The sequence below is a fragment of the Raphanus sativus genome, unplaced genomic scaffold (assembly GCF_000801105.2).
Source record: "Raphanus sativus cultivar WK10039 unplaced genomic scaffold, ASM80110v3 Scaffold0178, whole genome shotgun sequence".
NCBI lineage: Eukaryota > Viridiplantae > Streptophyta > Magnoliopsida > Brassicales > Brassicaceae > Raphanus > Raphanus sativus.
In genome coordinates, this window is record NW_026615498.1 from 1 (window position 1) to 23,190 (window position 23,190).

General features: G+C 36.6%; 1 pseudogene; it reads right to left on the reverse strand.

Annotated features, from left to right (window-relative positions):
• Positions 1 to 1,547: 1,547 nt before the first annotated feature.
• On the reverse strand, positions 1,548 to 7,766 carry LOC130501372 (F-box protein FBW2-like; annotated as a pseudogene).
• Positions 7,767 to 23,190: the final 15,424 nt, after the last annotated feature.

Sequence of the window (23,190 nt, forward strand, 5' to 3'; positions counted from 1 at the left end):
CCCCCCTTTGCTTCTCTCCTCAAGCTGCTTTATATACTCCTCCTTATGACGGTCTATTCTCCTTTTGGGCGCGAAGCGGGCTTTTTCCATTTTCGTCGGCCTTCATGTTTATTGGGAAACTTGACATTTATCTTCGGGAAACTTGACATTTATCCTTCTGGAAATTTAGCATTTATCTTGTTATGTAAAGATAACGTAAATCGTCGTATCTATCTCAGATAATCGTAAGCGGACTGTCCGATCGTTTGGTCCCTTTCGGGCCGTCTCTAGGACTTCCGTTGTTTTCTAAGATTTCTTCGGAAGATCTTCAATCCTTCGTAGAGTTGAGATGAGTGGTGTCTTAAGAATAACCATCACTGTTTCGCCATGAAGAATTTAAGATCTTCCTTCCCGTTGATATCTTACGAGTTTCCGAAGTATTTCCGACAAATCTTGTTTGGGAGTAAGAACGGGATTTTGTACGTGGAATCTCAACGATTCGTTCCGCGAAAACTTAGGAAAGACGCAAAGTACAGACTTCTGACGGCCGGGGCCTAGAACTTATGCACGGAAGCTTGTCGCCCGACGACCCGAGCCAGCACGGGCTAGGCGCCCGTCGGCCATGGCCAGACGGGCGCTAGCCGCCGGCGGACACGGCCAGCACGGGGCTAGCCGCCCGGCGCCACGGCCAGCACGGGCGCTAGCCGCCGCCGGCCACGGCCAGCACGGGTGCTAGCCGCGCCGGCGGCCACGGCAGCACAGGCGCTAGCCGCCGCCGGCCACGGCCAGCACGGGCGCTAGCCGCCGGCGGCCACGGCCAGCACGGGGGCTAGCCGCCCGGCGCCGGGACCAGTAGGGCGCAAGCCGCCCGGCACCTGCATCTCGGCGAGGGCTTCGATTTGATATCTTGCTCGTTTTCTGGTCCTCACGGTTTGAAAGAACAGCTCTTTAAGTTCCCGGCGGCCAGGACCAGCACGGGGGCTAGCCGCCCGGCAGCCAGAGCCAGCACTGGGGCTAGCCGCCCGGGACCTGTGTCTCGGCGAGGGCTTCGATTTGATATCTTGCTCTTTTTCTGGGTCCTCACGGTTTGAACGGGCTCTTTGAAGTTTTCCGCGGCAAGGACCAGCACGGGGCTAGCCGCCCGGCAGCCAGAGCCAGCACTGGGCTAGCCGCCCGGAAACTTGCTTCTCGGCGAGGGCTACGATTTGATATCTTGCTCATTTTTCTGGGTCCTCACGGTTTGAGAGAACGGGCTCTTTGAAGTTTCAAGGCGGATTCCTTGTCGTTCGGCCTGTCCAAACTTAGATTACTTCTCGTTTCTTCCGTATAATTTCGTATGGTCGTGTCATATCAGCTACGGACCTAATATCTCTCGGTTCTTCTTGATTGTATCATCGAAGTTTTACGACTAAATCTGAGTTGGTTTTCTCGTAAAGTTTATCGTGTAAAACAAGAACGATCGACTTTAACATAGGTTTTAAAGCTATACGACTTGTTTTGCTTTCGACGCTTGTTTTATGGAAAGTCCGCGCACGATAAATATTTTTAGCCGTTGATTTCGAGATAACCGTTTTTGACCCAACACTGTGCTGACTCGATGGTATGCAATTTCTAACCGCTTCAGGTTCGGCATTGTGCTGGCGATCGCATAAGCTTCATTGTCGTGAGATACTAAACTCGCTACGTCCAAAGGATGCATGTTTCTGGAGAACTCTATCAGTGATTGACAGTGTTTGCCTATGGCTTGTATCGCCTCTGGGCCTACTTTGCAGCAATAGCTAAAGTCCAAGAATGTGAGAGATGAAAGCTTTTCAGCTACGTTTACAACACCTGAATTGCTCAGACAACTTCTCGCACCTGGTTTCAAGTGAACCAGCACTTCAAAAATAAACAAGGAACAAAAGAAAGTATTAATCAGAAAATGAACTTGGGCATCATGTTACGTCAGTCTCATCCAACTCATACTATAACTACTCACTACAGGAAATTCGCGCATTGATAGCGTCCAATAAACGCTATCTATTACTATCGCAGCGTTGTTGGAAACGCTGTGTCTTCGACCGCGACAATAGGTCCGAGAGCTATTGTAGCGCTTTTACGTAATGCTACATTAGTTACTTTTACGATAGCGTTTTATTAATTGCAATTGTTTATTTTACGATAGCGTTATCTTTCTGCCATTAATTGTATTATTAATGTTATAGTTGGTACTCGTACCATACCATACAACATTTTTAATAGCGTTTTATTATATGCTATTGATATGTATTTGTGACACAATAGCGGTTTCTTAAATGTAATTAATTTTTGCTACACTTTTTTAAGATAGCGTATTTTTAAAACGATATTATTTATTATTTTGTAATACAGCGTTTTCTTATTGTGCAATAGGCTTATATAAAATTAAAAAAAAAAATACAAAATCAGTTTTGCAAATTATTTATAATTTTTGATATCCCGAAATTTTTAATTTTGATATATATATATATAAATTTCAAATATCAAATCCGAAAATTAATATATTAATAATTTTAGATAATCCAAAATACATTAGCATAATCCTTTTTAATCACTACATTCAGCTTTTGCTACAAAAAAAAACAGATTACAATTCAGCAAAACCTCCTTAGTTTCTTTGACCCTTGCCTCTAGAAGACTCTCCTTTCACTTGTTTAGAGTGTCTCCGTTGAGACATAACTCTTCGGTACATTGGATCGATGTCTTCTTCATCTTCCTCAATGCGGATCAAGTATCCAAGAGCTCTCCGGTACTGTCCTTCTGTAACCTCGACCACATCATCATCTGCTTCTTGTAGTGCTCTCTGGTACTGTCGGTCTGTGAGCTCAACCACATCATCGTCTGCTTCTTGTCGTGGCTGTTGGTGGGATGGTGGAACATCACATGCTTCTTGTCGTGGCTGTTGGTGGGATGGTGGAACATGAGATGCCTCTTGTCTTGGCTGTTGGTGGCGTGGTGGAATGATCCTAAGCACTGCTGGTGCCGGAAGTGCTAAGACTATTTCTTTCCTAGCTTGCATTTCTGAATCAAAGAAACAAATAAACTATTGAACAATATTATAACAACAAATTAAAGGAAATTGTCAATTAGAAATAAGATTACCGTATGAAATCCTCAATTAGAAACCTGCAAACAGAGAAACCTAAACATCAGTTCTATGTGTCTCATCTAATTGCTATGTAAGAAAGACCTAACCTTTAGGAGTCCCTGCCTCCTTTGCTTCTTCGAGCTTTAGGAAAACTACAAAAAGAAACAGTATCAGAAGCAGTCTCTTCAAGGAAAATTACAAGGATACGACAAATAGACGATTAGTTTTACCCAAATCTCTTCACAGAAGACGGCAAAAGTAAGGGTTCATCGTCGGAGAGGGTTACAGATATCGACAAAGAAGGTAAGGGTTACAGAGATCTTGGAGCCTAAGACATAAGAGAAGGTTGCAGAGATCGTGGAGCTTTCTTTTGAGGGAAACGAGAGAGAGAGAGAGAGATCGAGATGAGAGAGAGATGAGCTTTCTTTTCAGGGAAACGAGAGAGAGAGATATCGAGATCTTCGATTACGAGTGATATGTGAGAAGGTGATTTAACGGTGAGATGTGAGTAGCTAATCAGATCGTGTGGTTTTGAATAGCTATCCTGGTGATATAATATGATTGGCTCTCACCGAGACAATGGATTTAACGGTGAGATGTGAGAAGGTTCTAATCTGATCGTGTGGTTTATAATAGCTATCTTGGTGATATACTGTGATTGGCTGATTTAGCATGTTATTCATAAATGGTGATTTAAAATGTTTTTAAAATAATTGTATGAAATAAAAAGGTGTTATAGTTAATTGGTAATTATTTTAACAATCGTAAAAACATTACAAATCATCTGAAAATTCTTTTTGTGACTAGTTATTTATAATTTATGAAATAGATGTCATGATTGAAATACTTGACACACATATGTATACAAAGCCATTTAGGGTATTGATTTTAGAGTTTAGGTTTTGAATAACTGATAAATTGTAAGATTAGATTTCATGATATTATTGTTACAGAATTTAATTTAAACTTAACTTTATTTTAGAATAAACCAATTGTATGAATTTTACCCTAAACTATACCCTAAATATGCCCTAAACTCTATACCCTAAACTATACCCTAAATATACCCTAAACCATTTAGAGTTTTCGATTTATATTTTTGAAACATTATTTTGTATTATTATTAATGCAAATGTTTTTATATAGTTTATTTAATGCATATTTTTAAGAAAAATATAATAACCAAGCAACACACTAAATATTCAAGGTGGTACAAATCATACAAATCAACACAGACATAAGGCTTCTGTTTTTTAAAGTACTAAAGAGCATTCACGTTTTTTAAAAGTACAACAACATAGTAGATTTCTTGTGAGACATTCCTTGAGCATTCATATGTAAAGGAGTTTGTCATTTGGCCAAGCAACTATACTTCCTTGAGCATCAGCAATGATCTGAAGTTCTGAATTAGGTCTCCAAAGTGGTGCATCTTCAATCAGAGGAACATCAACCCATATCTTGCTTGCATTGGGGCCTAACCGAACAAAAGGAACATCAATGTTCGCACAGTAGCCATCTGGTCCTCTGAATTCTGATAATCTCTTACAGAATCTCTTCTTCTCTTCCTTGCTCAGCCAATAAGCAGCAGGAGGTAAGTACATTTTCTTCCCACGTTGCTGAGTGTGTAAGTTACGTCGAATCCCTATGTCCTCCAAATCTTGTCGTGCTTTGACACCATCTTTTGACTTAGTATTGTGCATCAAAAGGGATAGAATAGCATCAGAGACATTCTTCTCCACATGCATTACGTCGATGTTGTGACGCACCGGCATATCCTAACTCAACAAACAAAAACATAAATTAGTCACAGAAAGTGATAAAGAATTTACACGTTTTTTTAATAGAGACTAACCTTCCAGTAGGGTAAATCAAATAGAATAGAACGTTTCTTCCACCTCCATTGGTCAGAGTCTTCTTCATATTCTTCATGTCTAAGCTCCTCACCATCACACAAACCTGATCTTTTCCTTTTGCTTTTCTTCTCCAAAGGTTTCCCAAATTCATTCTTATAATCCTTAACCAGCTCAAATATTTCAGCTCCTGTCTGAATTCTATTAGCCGTCCCTTCCTCTGTAGTGTTGTCGAACCAAACCCTTCGTCGTCGGTAAGGATGACCAGGCCTAAGTCGTTTCCTATTTCCCAAATAGACGTACTTCCGACTAAACTTCAACCACTTAGAAGGTGAATCCTTCCCACATACATTACATCCTTGTTTCCCTTTCACTTTACAACCAGACAAGGTCCCCAAACCTGGATAGTCGCTGATACTCCACAATAGTATAGCCTTCAGTGTAAAATTCTCCTTGGATAATGAGTCATATATCTTGATACCTTCATTCCACAAATCATTCAGATCATCAATCAGAGGAGCAAGATAAACATCGATGTTGTTACTTGGGGCAGTTGGACCAGGTATCAGAAGGGTTAGCATTATGTTCTCTGACTTCATGCACATCGTCGGAGGCATATTGTAGTTCACCAACATAACTGGCCATGTGCTATGCTTCGTATTCTGGATAGAAAACGGGTTCATCCCATCTGTAGATATACCAAGTCGTAGGTTTCTCGGTTCAGCTGCAAAAAGAGGCCATCTAGCATTGACCTGAGCCCACGTCAATGAGTCAACCGGGTGTCTCATTGTTCCATCTTCAGAAGCATTACTGAAATGCCATTGCAAATCCTTAGACATTGTCTCCGATCTAAACATCCTCTTGAATCTTTCTTTTATAGGGAAATACCTGAGTACCTTTGCTGGAATCCCATTCTTTGTCTCACCAGAATGCTTATCAACTTCCCATCTTGAAGCCCCACACTTTGGACAGCTACTCATCACCTCGTACTGTTTCCGGTAAAGAATGCAGTCATTCTTACACGCATGGATGATATCATATCCAAAACCGAATATCTTCAAGAACTTCTTTATCTCAGATGTTGATGTTGGAAGCACATTACCCTTGGGAAGCATGTCATGAACCATACTTAAAAGCTGATCAAAGTAATTCTCTGAAATCGAACTCTTCACTTTGATGCGGTAGAGACCCATAATTGCTGCAACTTTGGTGTAGTTTGGGCACTACGAGTATAGAGGAGTTTCTGCATCCTCTAATTTCTTCTTAAACTCAAGTTCTTCTTGACTCCCAACAACTTCAGGCTGTTCTCCATCCTTATTCGAGGATTCTGAACCATTTTCAAAGCAGGCAGATCTAAACAACTCGTATGTTTCTAACTCAGCATGTTGATCGTCAACTGTTTTCTCAGACCTCCTCTCTCCATGGATACTCCAACACGCATTTCTCTTGTACTTCTGATCCATTCCCTTAATTACCAAATGATCCAGTATTGTGCCAGCAGTTTGATGACACACATTCCGACAGTCGATACAAGGACATAACATCTGTAGAGGATTACCCAATCTCTTTGCTGATGAATACACAAAACCACGTGCACCTTCCTCATACTCAGTGGTTGCCCTGTAATTTATAAAAAACGATTAGCACAAACCTTGGAAGTTGTAGAGAAGTTCAAGATTAAGCAAAGAAAGTTGTAGAGAAGTTCATACCTTGGAAGCCAAACCCATGACTTGTCCATTACCGCAACAGCTCCCAAACCAACGAAACAGAAAGTACTGAAATTAGAAACCCCTAATTGAAACAAATTGAAATCGAAACACCTAAACCTTTAAACAAATTATAGTTTCTAAACCCAAGATCTATAAGAAATCGATGAGACAGAGCCAAAAACAAACCTTTAATCGAACACTTTCTTCGCGAACTGGTAGATCTAGGTTTTAGATGTTCGGCGGCTTTTGAAAGGGAGAAATGGATCGAGAGATATCTCTAAGGGAGAAACGCTGCTTGATTATCGTCTTCACTCTATCAATTTCTCAAAGTGAGATGGAAAATGAAAAAAAAGAGAAAAACTCGATCGAGACATTTCTGTAAGTGAGATGAGAGGGAGACTGAAAATTTCACTAAGTGTTAAGCGGGTCTTTTTTTATGACTCCCCGCTCCCAGTTTCGACAGCGTTTTGAAATACATAATGCTATGTATTCTACGCGTCACCATTTTTTTTATTAAGACTACCTATTCGTAGCGTTTACAAAAAAAGAAACGCTATTAAAATATTAAACATAGCACAAATTAAGAAACGCTATTATGCACTGCTATCAATGCGCGAATTTCCTGTAGTGACTTAAAGCTTCTCAAAGTGATTCTAGCATGACAACTAGTCATTTTGAAGACAAATGACAGAGTTTCCTATAAATATATAAACACAAATGTAGATTATGTGTCTATGACAGCTTCAAGCTTCTTCCCACTGTGATCATAATATGCAAAATAAAGGGGAGACTGTGGGAAAATATAACTCACTGTTGTGCAATGAAGGAGAAGATAGAGTCATTTTGAAGGCCAGTGACTGAGAGTTTCCGCAGAGAGCCAGAGCTCCTATTAATCAACAGCTGAAGCATTCGATCGAGATGATCGGACTGGTGGTAACGGTTACTCCACAGCTCAATGTCTATTTCTTGCCAGAAGTAAGGTCCAGTTACTGTTCTGTTCCATGCTTTGCAGACCCTAGGAACAACTGTTAGGACCTCTTGAAGAGGTAAGTGGCTAAATATTAAGCCAAGAGTTTCAGGGATAAGCTCATCCCAGTGTCGAAACTTGCAATCTTCTTCCATCTACAAAAAGAACAAGAAAAATACATGAATGGTCGTTTAGACTGAGGCAACACAAGTTTTCAAAGTCTTGTACTTGAGAATCTCATGAAAATATAAAGTCTGTTTCATTTTTTTCAAAATTTCTTCTTTTCATCAAGATCCAGCAGAGATGAGATCTAAATCAAGAAATCTAGAAGATCCAACAAACCAAGATGAATAAAGAACAAATCAAAAAAATGACAACAAAAATCTATGAGCATAAGCATGTGTACAATCACTACTAACATCTCTTATTCAGCAGCGGCCACTGCAGAAAGATCAGATAACAGAGATCTGAAGAAAAGAGTAGAATAGCTCAAAATGCAGTTATTTTGAAGCAGATATATTACTAGAAATGGAAAGACAGCTCCTTAAGATCAAAAAGGTGGAGACTTTCTCTCCCATAAAAACCGTCAAAGAATAATACTAACCGCTTAGAAAACAATTCAAGAAAATATATTTTTTAAAAGGACTTTATTCACCAGAATTCTCTATGGCTCCAAATTTCTTCTCCAAGTTTGGATTATCCGCCAGAGAGAGAGAGAGAGAGAGAGAGAGAGAGAGAGAGAGAGAGAGAGAGAGAGAGAGAGAGAGAGAGAGAGAGAGAGAGAAGAGAGAGAGAGAGAGAGAGAGAGAGAGAGAGAGAGAGAGAGAGAGAGAGAGAGAGAGAGAGAGAGAGAGAGAGAGAGAGAGGCAGCATCAGTAAAAGAATAGCGAGTTAATTTTATGACAACAAAAGGGTTCTGTCCCTTGAGAAAAAGTTTCTTCTTTTTTTTTTTTACTTTTAACTCCTCAGTAAGCAAGAAAAAATGTAACCTTTTTGTGCCAAAAAATGAGTAACCCTTTTTACATGTGTCCATACCTCATAACCTAATCTCTGATCAGAGAATCTGATATTTTTACGTAATTCTCTCCAACCAGCAACGAAAAAAGGAGAAAAAGCCTTTTACTTTTACACCTCCTGCGACAAAGCAAGAGGGATATTAATTTAAACTAATAAGATGATTTTCTTAAGTTGATATCGATGTATATAGGTGCCGTGGAAATTGGGTATAACTGTAACAGTGTGTGTAGTGGCACTTCACAAATCCAGAGAACAGAGAGTTATTTCCGGGTGAAAATACTGACGGGTGGCTGTTAAAGACTTAAATACATGTTTATAATAGAGCAATTTAGGTGAAAAACCAATAACTTTTAGCAAATTAGGTAAGTAGGAAAAAGAGTAAAGTGGAGCCAGCGTGTCATGGCAACAAAGAGGCGATTTGACGGAACTGCCCTTTGAGTTTGGTGAATCGACTTCCGAATGATTGGAGACCTAGGGTTAGTATCTGACAGAAATGATTTACAAATATATGGTGCTACAGTGTAAAGATTTGTTTAGGATTTGTTTAAGATTTTACTAGATTTGATAATCTTTTAAAGATTTTTTATTTATTTTAGACATACAAAAAGAAAACAAATCATTTGAAAAACAATTATCTTCATCTATCTCTTTCCCTTTGTATTATTCTTCTTTAATCTCAATCTTTTTCGTCAAACTTTTTTTCATACCCCTAATGAATACATAAACCTAAGAAGATATGTTTCATCATCATAATCTTGCTTTTTTCACTTAGCGGTAAAGTTATTGCGTATGTTGTAGCCGGATAATTTTCGTATTCGCTGTCACCCATAAATATTAACCGGGCAATTGGTTTGACCCTAAAACCTAAACCCTAAACCATTAACCTTAAACATAAACAACCCTAAACACAAATGTTAAACCCTAAACCCAATAGGGACCCCGAAACCTAAAGGATAAAAACTAAACACTAAAATCTTAATCCTTACCCCGTAAACATATTACTTGATTAAAAATATAACTTATTATACCTAAACCATATATTCTTATTCACAACCGTACCCCAACAGCTGAACGTCAGTGTAAAGAAGTTATACAAAAAATTATTTATTAAACGGTTAGGTATTTTCATAACCGGCTAACCTCGCCTTTTCACTTAACAGTAAAGTTATTACGTATAATTTAGCCGGATAGTTTTTGCATTGGCTGTCACGTGTAAATATTAACCGGACAAATTGTTTGACCCTATATCGCGGATACGTCTAATGCTTCAACAATGTCAAGCAGAAAGAGTGGACACATCTAAACTTAAACCCTAAATTCTAAACCTAAACCCTAAACATAAAATGCTAAACACTAAACCCAATAGGGACCCCGGAACCCAAAGGATAAAGAGTAAACACTAAAATCTTAACCTTTACCCTCGTAAACATATTACTTGATTAAAAATATGAATTACTATACCCTAAACCATATACTCTTATTCACAACCGTACCCCAACAACTGAACGTCGGTGTAAACAAGTTATACATAAAATTTATTCATTAACAGTCAGTTGTTTTCATAATCGGCTAGCCTCCTCTTTTTTACTTAGCGTTAAAGTTATTACATATGTTTTTACCAGGATAGTTTTCACATTGGCTGTCACCTGTAAATATTAATCGGGCAATTGGTTTGACCCTATATTGCAGGTACGTACAATGCTTCAACAATGTCAAACAGAAAGAGTGGACACATCTAAACCCTAAATCTAAACCATAAAGACAAAATGCTAAACCCTAAATCTAATAAGGACCCCGGAACCCAAAGGGTAAAAAGTTAAACACTAAAATCTTAACCTTTATCCCCGTAAACATATTACTTGATTAAAAATATATATTAGTATACCCTAAACCATATACTCTTATTCACAACCATACCCCAATAGCTGAACGTCAGTGTAAACAAGTTATACAAAAAAAATATTTATTAAATAATTAGGTATTTTATAAGCGGCTAACCTCGCATTTTTCACTTAGCGATAAAGTTATTACGTATGCTTTAGTCGAATAATTTTCGCATTGGCTGTTTGTTGGGAGTGTCCGAAAATCATTTGTACTTACTCTGATTACTCTGATTAGAGTCGTAACGTCGAGGTTTGACAATCATTTAATATTAGGTGGTTATAATGTTTTGCTAGAAACCGCTTATAATCTATGAATTGAGAATTCATTACTAATATTATATGATTCTACAGGGTCACACACCTAAGCAAATTTGATCAAAAATATTTAGGGGTTTTATATATTATTTATATTATATATATGATATATAATATAAATGTGATATTATATAATATATAATTATATACTTAACGTGCAATGGTTGCATGTGGGCTAAGCGATTAATGTAATTGAGCTTAGTCTTTTATTCTAATAAGATTAGAATTAGGTTATCTCATATTAATTATATAAGGTTGCAACGTAACTTGTTAATGTATACATAAACGTAGCCTACCAAAACAAAACCCTAAAAGAGACAAAAGGTTTGTCAAGTTCTAGAGATCTCGACGGCACTAGCATCCCGTATCGATTCAGTTTGTGTGCGTGTGGATACCAGTAGAGGCACGACGTTTGGAGTTCTGAAATCTCGACTTGGTTTATTCATCTTTCCGCTGCGAATAACCAGATATACTCGAAATCCTAAGATCTAGATTTATTTCAGTATTGGCATAAGATTCTAGGTATATGAATTCATAAGTTAATTTATAAATTGTTATAAACCGGTATGAAATTCCAACAGTGGTATCAGAGCCTACTTGTCTAATATTGAAATCAGATCTTGTTAATTTATAATTTGGTATAGATTAAGAACTAGAGAAATTTGATTATTTGAAATCGATGTGGTTAAGAAAAACCCTAATTTGATTATGGTATCATCGATTTCTAAACCATATATTGTCTTTATTGGATAAAGATGTGTGTATTAATTATGTGATAATAAATATTGATTCTTTTGGAAAGATCAATATCACACACATATAAATAAGGCATATACGAGTGATATGATCATTCGGTGATTTCACAAATAATATATAGTTTGTGTAATATGCGTTTTTGCCTCACACCTATATAAAACAATCATTATATGTTCATGCAATATTTAAATGTAAATGTTAAACACATATTATTGTAATACATGAATGTGATTCTATAACTTACATGAATAATTCGCAAATTATGAAACCCGGTTGATTCAGTGTTGGTTCAACCGGTCAGTTCAATTGATTTGGACGTCTGATTAATTTTAATCAGATTAAATTATAAAATCAAACATGTAAATAATTGATTATTTTAATTAGATTAAAATTAATTTAATTATTTATAATTCAATTAAAATACATATAAGATATATATTAGTTATATTTATCTTTTATATTAGATATAAACTTTAAATATAAAAGTAAATTGGATTAAAATTTGTTCCTCAATTAATTTCAAGTATTTTTGATGTCTACCCAATCTTATCAACCATCAAGGCTCGTTTCGTTGTAAGATGAGCTTGCCAAAGCAAGGTGTCTGCAATTACATGAGTGAGGTGGATGGTAACAGTTACCATATGAAACAAGATTGGTTTATTTGACTAGGCTATCAAAACGGTTTTGGGCTTAGAGACATAGGTTGGATAAGACATAAGATGTCATCTAACAACCAAGAATTATATTTGATATAATTAACAAAGTGTTGTTTACCTAAATAGCTAGAATTCGGGTGATGAGCCAAAGCTCACTCGGATTTTAGTGAAATATGGATCTTGGATTATTATATTCATTTGAGGAAAATGTTTTGTATATAATTTGAGTTTCCTTAATTGTTAAGATCTCTATAACTCCTGAACATCATATTTATATTCGCTATTCTTCAATACCAGCAATGATAGTTCCCCACAACTCATTTTCATTGCGATATGTCCTTAAGAAGGACAAATTGAATGAATCAAATTTCCTCCAATGGTATCAAAATCCGAGAATTGTTCTCAAAGAAGAGTTTAAATCCTACTTGGAAGATCTGAAAAGAAAAAGACTTTTGAAACATCGTCTAGGGGTATTTGTGTTATAGAAGAAATGTTACTACTTGTGATTCTACTTCTTGGGTATTGGATACCGGCTGTGGTGCTCATATTTGTAGAAATATGAATGGCCTAAGCAACAGTAGAATTTTGGAGAAAGGATAAATGGATCTACACGAGAGTAATGGAGCAAGGGTTGATGCATTAGCCGTGTGAACATTCCATTTATCTTTACCTTCAGGCTTGGTTTTAGAACTTAAGAATTGCTACTATGTACCTACTATAAGTAGGAATATTATTTCCATTTCTTGTTTGGATTTGGAAGGATTTCAGTTTTCGATCAAAAACAAGTGTTGTTGTTTTGATCGTAATGATATATTTTATGGTAGCGGTCCATTAGAGTATGGACTTTATATTCTAGACCAAAGCGTGCATGTCTTTAATATCAGTACCAAAAGATTCAAGTCTAACGACACGAATCATACTTTTCTTTGGCATTGTCGTTTGGGCCACATAAATGAGAAACACATTCAAAAGCTTCATAGGGATGGACTTTTGAGCTCATTTGATTATGAATCATATGAAAAATGTGAATCTTGTTTGTTGGGTAAAATGGCTAAGGCTCCTTTTACTGGACACGGTGAAAGAGCCAAAGACTTATTGGAACTAATGCATACTGATGTATGTGGACCAATGAGTATAAATACTCGAGGAAACTATCAGTACTTCATTACGTTTACTGACGACTTCAGTAGATATGGTTATGTTTATCTAATGAAACATAAGTCTGAATATTTTGAAAAGTTCAAAGAATTTCAGAATGAAGTACAAAATCAGCTTGACAAGAAAATAAAAGCTCTTCGATCTGATCGAGGTGGGGAATACTTGAGTCAAGCGTTTAATGATCATCTGAGAGAATGTGGAATTGTTTCACAACTCACTCCTCCAGGAACACCACAATGGAATGGTGTGTCTGAAAGGAGGAATCAAACTTTATTAGATATGGTTCGGTCTATGATGAGTCATGCAGATTTTCCACCATCCTTTTGGGGTTACGCTCTAGAAACTTCTGCGTTCACGCTAAACAGATGTCCATCAAAATCAGTTGAAAAGACACCATATGAGATGTGGACTGGAAATGTTGCAAATTTGTCCTTTCTGAAAATTTGGGCTTCTAAAGGACATATCGCAAAATATATATTAGTATGTTTACATAGAGATAAGCTTGGACCAAAATCTGATTAATGCTTCTTTGTTAATTATCCCAGAGAAACCAAAGGTTGTTACTTTTACAGCCCGACCGAGAACAAACTGTTTGTTGCTCGTAGTGGTATTTTTCTTGAGAGAGAATTTCTTTCTAAAAAGAATAGTGGGAGTAAAGTAAAACTCGAAGAAGTTCGAGAAACACATGGAGATTGTTACACCTTCTCAGGAAGATGATCAATTAGATTTACGAAGAGTCGTAGAATCTACACATGTGGAGCCTGAGGTACGTAGGTCCGAAAAGACGAGTCACAAATCCAAATATAGCATTTGACTTTCGATATAGATCCCATGTCATATAATTTTAAAAATTTAATTGTTTAAAATTAAAAACATAAATTAGAAATTAATTTATAAGTAAATCAGTTTTATAAATGGATATTTTTACAAATTGAAATTTGGTTTACATGGTCTACAATTACAAATTGGTTTATTAAATAACCTAACTAAACCATTTTACTAAAAATAAACCTATCTAAACCTAATACAGCCCCACCACACCACGTTCTTCTTTGATCTCCGCCGCACTCAAGCTCCTTCTTATTCTTATTCTTCTTTTTCTTTTTATTCTTCTTCTTTGCTTCTATTAAGTGTCCCACATCGCTTACATAAGAGATCTTTGGGCAATATATATGTGATTGGGCAATCCTTCACTCTTGAGTTAGCTTTTGGATGTGAGTTAGGTCCATCACTAATATGGAGCCCATGGTTAAAGCCCAGCAGATGTCTCTCATATAAATAGTTGTCTACCTATGTAGTCTATAAAAATGGCCAGTCTTACTGTGGTATGTCCGAGATGTTGGGTTTGAGCTATTTCCGTTGGACTGTTTCCTACCCACATCTCGAGAGGGGCTATTAAGTGTCCCACATCGCTTAGATAAGTGATCTTTGGGCAATATATATGTGATTGGGCAATCCTTCACTCTTGAGCTAGCTTTTGGGTGTGAGTTAGGCCCATCACTAATAGCTTCCTCTATGCAATTCTCCTTAGCCAGAGTTTCTCGACTGATATGCTTCTAAAATCACAGACCAAGTTTAATGAAGAAGTCGTCCATTGATGTGCTTACATAGCAGCTTTGAACTATAAATCAAAACAAGCAAATAACCAAATTTATCAAATCTCTTAAACACAAACAGACTCAAAATCTGGTAAGAATAAAATCTCGTATGCATAATGTACACATCAAAACAAGACCTTACTTAGAATTTGTGTCCACTCAAAACAGACTGCAAGTAGTTTGAATGAGATGACGAGGTGTTACTCGTACAAGAAACGATTTCGTTTTTAAGGTTATGCCATGGCAGCTCAGCTCCTCTGTCTATCTCCAGCAACGAAGAAGAGAAGAGGGAGGTGAATTGAAAGATGGCGACGGCGGCTATTGCTCTGATTTCTTCGACTAATGGAGATAGAGAGGAAAGTGGCGACGGCAGAGATGGAGATCTCAGCGGTAGGTCGAGATTCGCATGACGAGAAGACGTGTGGCAAGCTTGAGCAGAGGTGGAGAAAGGTGACCATAATATACATGGATCTGTAGTGTTGAGTGGAGAAGGAACAAGAGACAGACGATGGACACGGTTTGGTGGTGAGTTTGAGTCTCTAACCCTTGCAAAAATTGGATGAAATGCGAAACAAAACACACGAGAGAGAGAGAGAGAGAGAGAGAGAGAGAGAGAGAGAGAGAGAGAGAGAGAGAGAGAGAGAGAGAGAGAGAGAGAGAGAGAGAGAGAGAGAGAGAGAGAGAGAGAGAGAGAGAGAGAGAGAGAGAGAGAGAGAGAGAGAGAGAGAGAGAGAGAGAGAGAGAGAGAGAGAGAGAGAGAGAGAGAAGAGAGAGAGAGAGAGAGAGAGAGAGAGAGAGAGAGAGAGAGAGAGGAGAGAGAGAGAGAGAGAGAGAGAGAGAGAGAGAGAGAGAGAGAGAGAGAGAGAGAGAGAGAGAGAGATGAATGTGGACCCTTCAAATATTTAATCAATGACTCTAAACCCTAAACTATATACCCTAAACCCTAAAACATCAAATCTAAACCCTAAATCCTAAACCTTCAAATCTAAACCATTCATTAAAAATGGTGGTAAAAGTGGTTAGTGTAAACATGAAAAGTGGTACTATGAAAATGGAATTTTTGGCAATTTCCCAAAATTTATTATGTTTGAAATTTTTGAAAATGAAAATTCAGTACTCAAATTTGATATTATAATATTTCAGAAATACCAGAATATGTAAACGGATATTTTAACAAACAATCTATTAATGTATATAAATTTTTTTAATAATAACAATTTTGTCTAGAGGTTGATTTTGGCGAGATAGGAAGCAAGAACTAGATCTGGCAGGGTATTTCTTCTTAGATCTACGCAGTAACAGTTTGAAAAAAAAGGATTGGATTTGGAGGATGTAGGAAACCATTAACATCTTCAGAATGGATCTGGATATTTGTCATCATTAAGATGATATCGCAGTTTTCAGAGGTATGATTCCAGTTTATTTCAAAACGAGATCATAAACAACTGTTAAAGAGTTTGGAAGGAACAATAATAGCTCTTTTCATACTGGTGTTTGGAAAGTACTATCAGATTTTCTTCTTTTTTTTGAGAATTTTCTTACATTAAAATTAAAAAGGTAGCAATAAAGGTTACAACCCATTTATAGTGAAACACAATAAGAACCTAGATGAGAGAAAGATGAGCAAGCCCAAGAGATTAGTAAAACAAAAGGGATTAAAAGAAACCCAATGGAGAGAAACGTGATCAATAAAGCCCAATGGTGAGGCCTAATACGACAATGGAGAGAAACGAGAGATGACGAAGAGGCGATGAGACCGATGACGAAGAAGCGATGGGGGAGTTAGATTCAGACGAGTGGAAGATCAAGGGAGGAGAGAGAACCAATATTTCATAAGAGCACTTGAGGCCGTGGGATAGTCTGATGGCAGAGAGAGATTTTATTCTTAATGGTGATGGCTATCTTGGAGATTATCGAGTCTGCTGATCGGTGCCTGCTCCGATGGAGTCTGTTGTTCCTTTCCCACCACAGTTCGTAAATGGAAGCTTGCCAGGCAAGAATAGATAGATATTTTCTTTGACGATCGGATTGAGAGAGGAGCGAGTCGGTGATGTCATCCCAGGAGAAAGTGGTAGGGGCGATTCCAAATAGAGAAGAGAAATGCGACCAGATTGAGTTTGAGAAACTGCAGGAGAAGACTAGGTGATCTCGTGATTCGCTTGATCTATTACACAAGAGGCAGAGGTGGTCTGTTTGGAGTCCCCATGACCGGAGCCTGTCTCTTGTTGGGCATCTGTTGAGAAACATCAACCAAGCTAGAGTTTTATGTCTGGGGATCCCTCTCTTGAGCCAGATTATGGGCAACCAGGGGACAGATGGAGTAGGCTCAAGAAGTGAGTGATAAACTTCTGAGCTAGAGAAGGTTAAACGCTTCCTTTTGTTGAAAATCCATTCATGAAAGCTTGGCGACTCAGAGAGGGAGAGAGGGGCAAGGTAAATGAGGAGCTCCTCCATTTCAGATGATCGAGCAGGTGGAAGATGCCAAGAGTCTTCTATCCAAACATCAGCTACTCTCGTAGATAGAGGCAGTCCATAATTTCTTGGCCCTTGGGGTCCGATGAAGGATATCAACGGCCCAAACTTTTTCCAGGGATCCGTCCAGAAATTGATGTCAATGCCATTGCCTGGCGAAATTTGGATCCACTGAATTGCCGTTTTTCTCTCTGCCAGTATTTGCTTGAAGATCCAGGTATGACTCTGCTTTGGTTTAATATCATATTTTCAACGGGTTCCGTGTGAAGTACTATCAGATCTTCAACGGGTTCCCAAAGATTCTTGATTTCTTGTTTGATTTCTGGTTAGTGATTGTCGAAATCATTCATAGGAGATTTGGTAATAATAGGGATTATTTTTGGTGTTGGGAGATGGGTTTCAGGGATCGTTATAAAAAGACATCTGGTTTCAAATCCATCTTGTATCACAGTTTCGAAGTTCACTTTACCTAAACATAAAAAGATTCTTGGTTTTGTCTTTACTTGTTTATGGAAAGTTTATTCTTTGTTCTTTGAGATGGTTCTTAAGGATAAAAGAACGTTCTTGCGTTAGTAGGATAATTGCATGTTAGATTGTGTACGATGAAGATATATTTATGTGAATGAATGTAAAACTAATCTTGAATCGAATTGGTATGTTAAGAAAGAAACATTATAGGAATGGGATAGTGACGAGGTTAATTAAGGAAAAACATAAACATAAGAATGAACGTAAATAAGTAAAATACATGACTAAGTAATGAAATCAAATAAGGAAACTATGTTTTGGCTCCGAACCGTAACAATGTTATGATCATGTTTTGGTTTTGGGTAGTGTATGCTGGCTTCAGCCGTTATGGACCTTCGTGTCGGAGGTTGGCTTCGGCCTCAGGTTGGCTACATGCCATTGTGGACCTTCAGGTCCCAGGTTGGCTTCGGCCGCATGTTTGGCTACGGGCCGTAATGGACCACAACTGCAGGTTTGGCTATGGCCGCAAGTTGATGGACCTTCAGGTCGGAAAGTTAGGAAATGTTAAACTAAATGAATGATAAAAACGAATGTTAGGTTGTTAGTTTCAGATGCATGCAAACTGATAAATAATATGAAAAATGGCTAAGTAAGATGAAAACATATTTTTAGGTTGATAGAAAGAGACTGCTAGGTTGTTAGATTGGAATGTGGAATTTGTAGATCTCTTGATTATTGGGTTACATGTGGGTGTTTTTGAGCGTCTTCACTGAGCAAATTTGTATAGTCATGCCTCATTTGCGATGCATGTAAGTTCTACAAAATATTGTATATTAATTATACAGTAGCTGTAGATTTCTTTAATAAATGGTGAATCCTTAGATATGAATGACAACTATTTCGCATTTAATCCCTATTGGTCGTGTAGAAAGCTTATTCACACACATTGAAACCATAAGCAGTTAAATTCTGGTACCTATTTTTGCTAAACCATGGCTTCATTCAGAACAGTTTCTGATTTGAAACAATTAAAATTCATGTGAAAAATAAATAATGAAGGTAATCTGGCTTCGGAAACAATACTCGATTGCTACTAATTTCACTATTGAGATGGTTCTGATCGGTATAAATGTGATTGTACCTATCAAATCAAAACCCCTTAGTTTTGTTCGTTAGAAAAGTCCACTGGGTCAAATATTAACTAAATGTTGGATTTTTAAATAATATATTAAAGTATATAAATTTGGTTCGAATATACTCGGATACCCAAAATATTTTGTTCCGAATCGGGTTCGGTTCTGGTTTTTAGATACCAAAATTTTAAACATGTTCAGATATCTAACCAAATTGATTAAAGTTCTATACTATTTTCTAGATTGGATTTGGTTTGGTTATTTGGATTCGGATTTTTTTCCCAACCATATATTTTTTATTGTAACCAAATTTTAAATGAAAGTGACGATGGTTCATACTGATTTTGGGTATGCAACAATTTTTAAACCAAAACACTTTCTTTTATGTACGTGATTAAATCACGGTGATTTATTTAGTTAATCATTAAAAAATGTTCAAGACCCATTAAAAACGATAGGCTGAACTGAAAAAAAGTTACCATTGATCACAAAATTTTCAACGTGAGGCTTGTACCATTTTTAGTAATTTATAATCGTTTAAAAAAATTCGAAATACAACATATAAGAAAAATATAATTTTTTTATTATATGCTTAATGTGATTGTTTAATTTATTTTAACAAATAAAATTAAACGAAAAGTATAGAGGATAAAAAATTATTATCAAATCTTTATTATTCATAATCATTAATGTTGATATATATGTCAATCATATTAGGAAGTTCCGTAGCTTTTATTTAAGGAAACAATAGAGAATATTCTTTTGTATATTAATAATTGATTTAATAATTATTTAATAAAAACTATAATATATGTGTAGATGGACCAACTTATTTCTCTAACAATTCTCAGAATAATTCTCATGATGACACGTGGCTACCAAACAATGTTGCAATGTTCCAGGATTAATATATAGGAGATATAGATATATGTATAGTTGATTGGTAGGCTAAAAGAAGAAGAGAAGAAAACTTAGAAAGACAGAAAAGTTTGGTGAACGAAGAAAAAGAAGAAAATGGATATAGGTTTAATAATAATCATCACCACAATTGTGGCATTCATCTTCCTCTTGGCTCTGGTAGCTTGCTGGTGGTTCTTCCAAGAAAGTAGGGCCGATGAATAACTATTATTTTGTTACCAATTAATTATTTCCTTTTCGTTAATTTTCAGTTAAGTATTGTTTCGTTTAATGATATTGTCACTTTTAAGGCCAACATTTGCAATAAGCTCTACTATCTTTTTTTTATGTTTTATGTTCCGATATTTTTGTACGATGAGTTCGATCCATTAAATCCATCAGTTTGTTTACAAAATAACAAGAAAATCATACAGTAAGTTTTGATATAATTAGACGAATTCAATGAGCTCTAACCAAGCGGCATGGAAGACATAAGTAATTACCATGTTAAATGATTTTCTCTGGAAAGTATTATTTTTTTAATCTACGCTATACGGACGGAATGAAATTAAAATTTGAAACTATATATTATATATTGGATAAAATTATACATTATGTATTCATATTTTTATTGGAACATTATTCAAAAAAGAATTACCATAGAATTTCCAATGTTTCAGTTTATACATTGTTTACATCACATATTATTATATTGTTTAATTATTATGTGTCATGGGAGATATATTGGTAAGTTAGTATAGATTTATACAACATAATATAAAATGGACAATGTGATATTTTTCTCGTTCCTAAATCGGATTTTTTCAATGTCCAAAAATGTTGAATTATAGTTATGTAGAAAAACTTTTTAATTTGAGCAAATAGAACACTTACAGTGCTATAGGAAGACTCAATGATGATTGGCTATGGAGTTCAAACCCGCCATTAGTGTTTTGATTTGGTGTTTAAGTTTGTAATGAAAGTTTGCGAAGAAAGTTGGTGAGTAGATGTGGTCAAGGATACACACTACAAGAAAATCGAGTATTAATTGCACCGGAAAAATGATATCTAACGCTACCATAACGGTATTAGGTACGATGTATCATCGGTCGCGATAATAGTTCTGCCAATTAAGATAGCGTTTTTTTTGCTTCTGCTACAGTATATTTTAATTAGATAGCGATTTCCGTTTTGTTATATAACTATTTAAATATAGCATTTGACTTTCGATATAGATCCCATGCCATATAATTTTAAAAATTTAATTGTTTAAAATTAAAAACATAAATTAGAAATTAATTTATAAGTAAATCAGTTTTATAAATGGATATTTTTACAAATTGAAATTTGGTTAACATGGTCTACAATTACAAATTGGTTTATTAAATAACCTAACTAAACCATTTTACTAAAAATAAACCTATCTAAACCTAATACAGCCCCACCACACCACGTTCTTCTTTGATCTCCGCCGCACTCAAGCTCCTTCTTATTCTTATTCTTCTTTTTCTTTTTATTCTTCTTCTTTGCTTATATTAAGTGTCCCACATCGCTTACATAAGAGATCTTTGGGCAATATATATGTGATTGGGCAATCCTTCACTCTTGAGTTAGCTTTTGGATGTGAGTTAGGTCCATCACTAATATGGAGCCCATGGTTAAAGCCCAGTAGATGTATCTCATATAAATAGTTGTCTACCTATGTAGTCTATAAAAATGGCCAATCTTACTGTGGTATGTCCGAGATGTTGGGTTTGAGCTATTTCCGTTGGACTGTTTCCTACCCACATCTCGAGAGGGGCTATTAAGTGTCCCACATCGCTTAGATAAGTGATCTTTGGGCAATATATATGTGATTGGGCAATCCTTCACTCTTGAGCTAGCTTTTGGGTGTGAGTTAGGCCCATCACTAATAGCTTCCTCTACGCAAGTTCTCCTTAGCCAGAGTTTCTCTACTGATATGCTTCTAAAATCACAGACCAAGTTTAATGAAGAAGTCGTCCATTGATGTGCTTACATAGCAGCTTTGAACTATAAAACAAAACAAGCAAATAACCAAATTTATCAAATCTCTGAAACACAAACAGACTCAAAATCTGGTAAGAATAAAATCTCGTATGCATAATGTTCACATCAAAACAAGAAATTACTTAGAATTTGTGTCCACTCAAAATAGACTGCAAGTAGTTTGAATGAGATGACGAGGTGTTACTCGTACAAGAAACGATTTCATTTTTAAGGTTACGCCATGGCAGCTCGGCTCCTCTGTCTATCTCCAGCAACGAAGAAGAGAAGAGGGAGGTGAATTGAAAGATGGCGACGGCGGCGATTGCTCTGATTTCTTCGACTAATGGAGATAGAGAGGAAAGTGGCGACAGCAGAGATGGAGATCTCGGCGGTAGGTCGAGATTCGCATGACGAGAAGACGTGTGGCAAGCTTGAGCAGAGGTGGAGAAAGGTGACCATAATATACATGGATCTGTAGTGTTGAGTGGAGAAGGAACAAGAGACAGAGACGATGGACACGGTTTGGTGGTGAGTTTGAGTCTCTAACCCTTGCAAAAATTGGATGAATCTCGAAACAAAACACACGAGAGAGAGAGACAGAGAGAGAGAGAGAGAGAGAGAGAGAGAGAGAGAGAGAGAGAGAGAGAGAGAGAGAGAGAGAGAGAGAGAGAGAGAGAGAGAGAGAGAGAGAGAGAGAGAGAGAGAGAGAGAGAGAGAGAGAGAGAGAGAGAGAGAGAGAGAGAGAGAGAGAGAGAGAGAGAGAGAGAGAGAGAGAGATGAATGTGGACCCTTCAAATATTTTAATCAATGACTCTAAACCCTAAACTATATACCCTAAACCCTAAAACATCAAATCTAAACCCTAAATCCTAAACCTTCAAATCTAAACCATTCATTAAAAATGGTGGTAAAAGTGGTTAGTGTAAACATGAAAAGTGGTACTATGAAAATGGAATTTTTGGCAATTTCCCAAAATTTATTATGTTTGAAATTTTTGAAAATGAAAATTCAGTACTCAAATTTGATATTATAATATTTCAGAAATACCAGAATATGTAAACGGATATTTTAACAAACAATCTATTAATGTATATAAATTTTTTTAATAATAACAATTTTGTCTAGAGGTTGATTTTGGCGAGATAGGAAGCAAGAACTAGATCTGGCAGGGTATTTCTTCTTAGATCTACGCAGTAACAGTTTGAAAAAAAAAGGATTG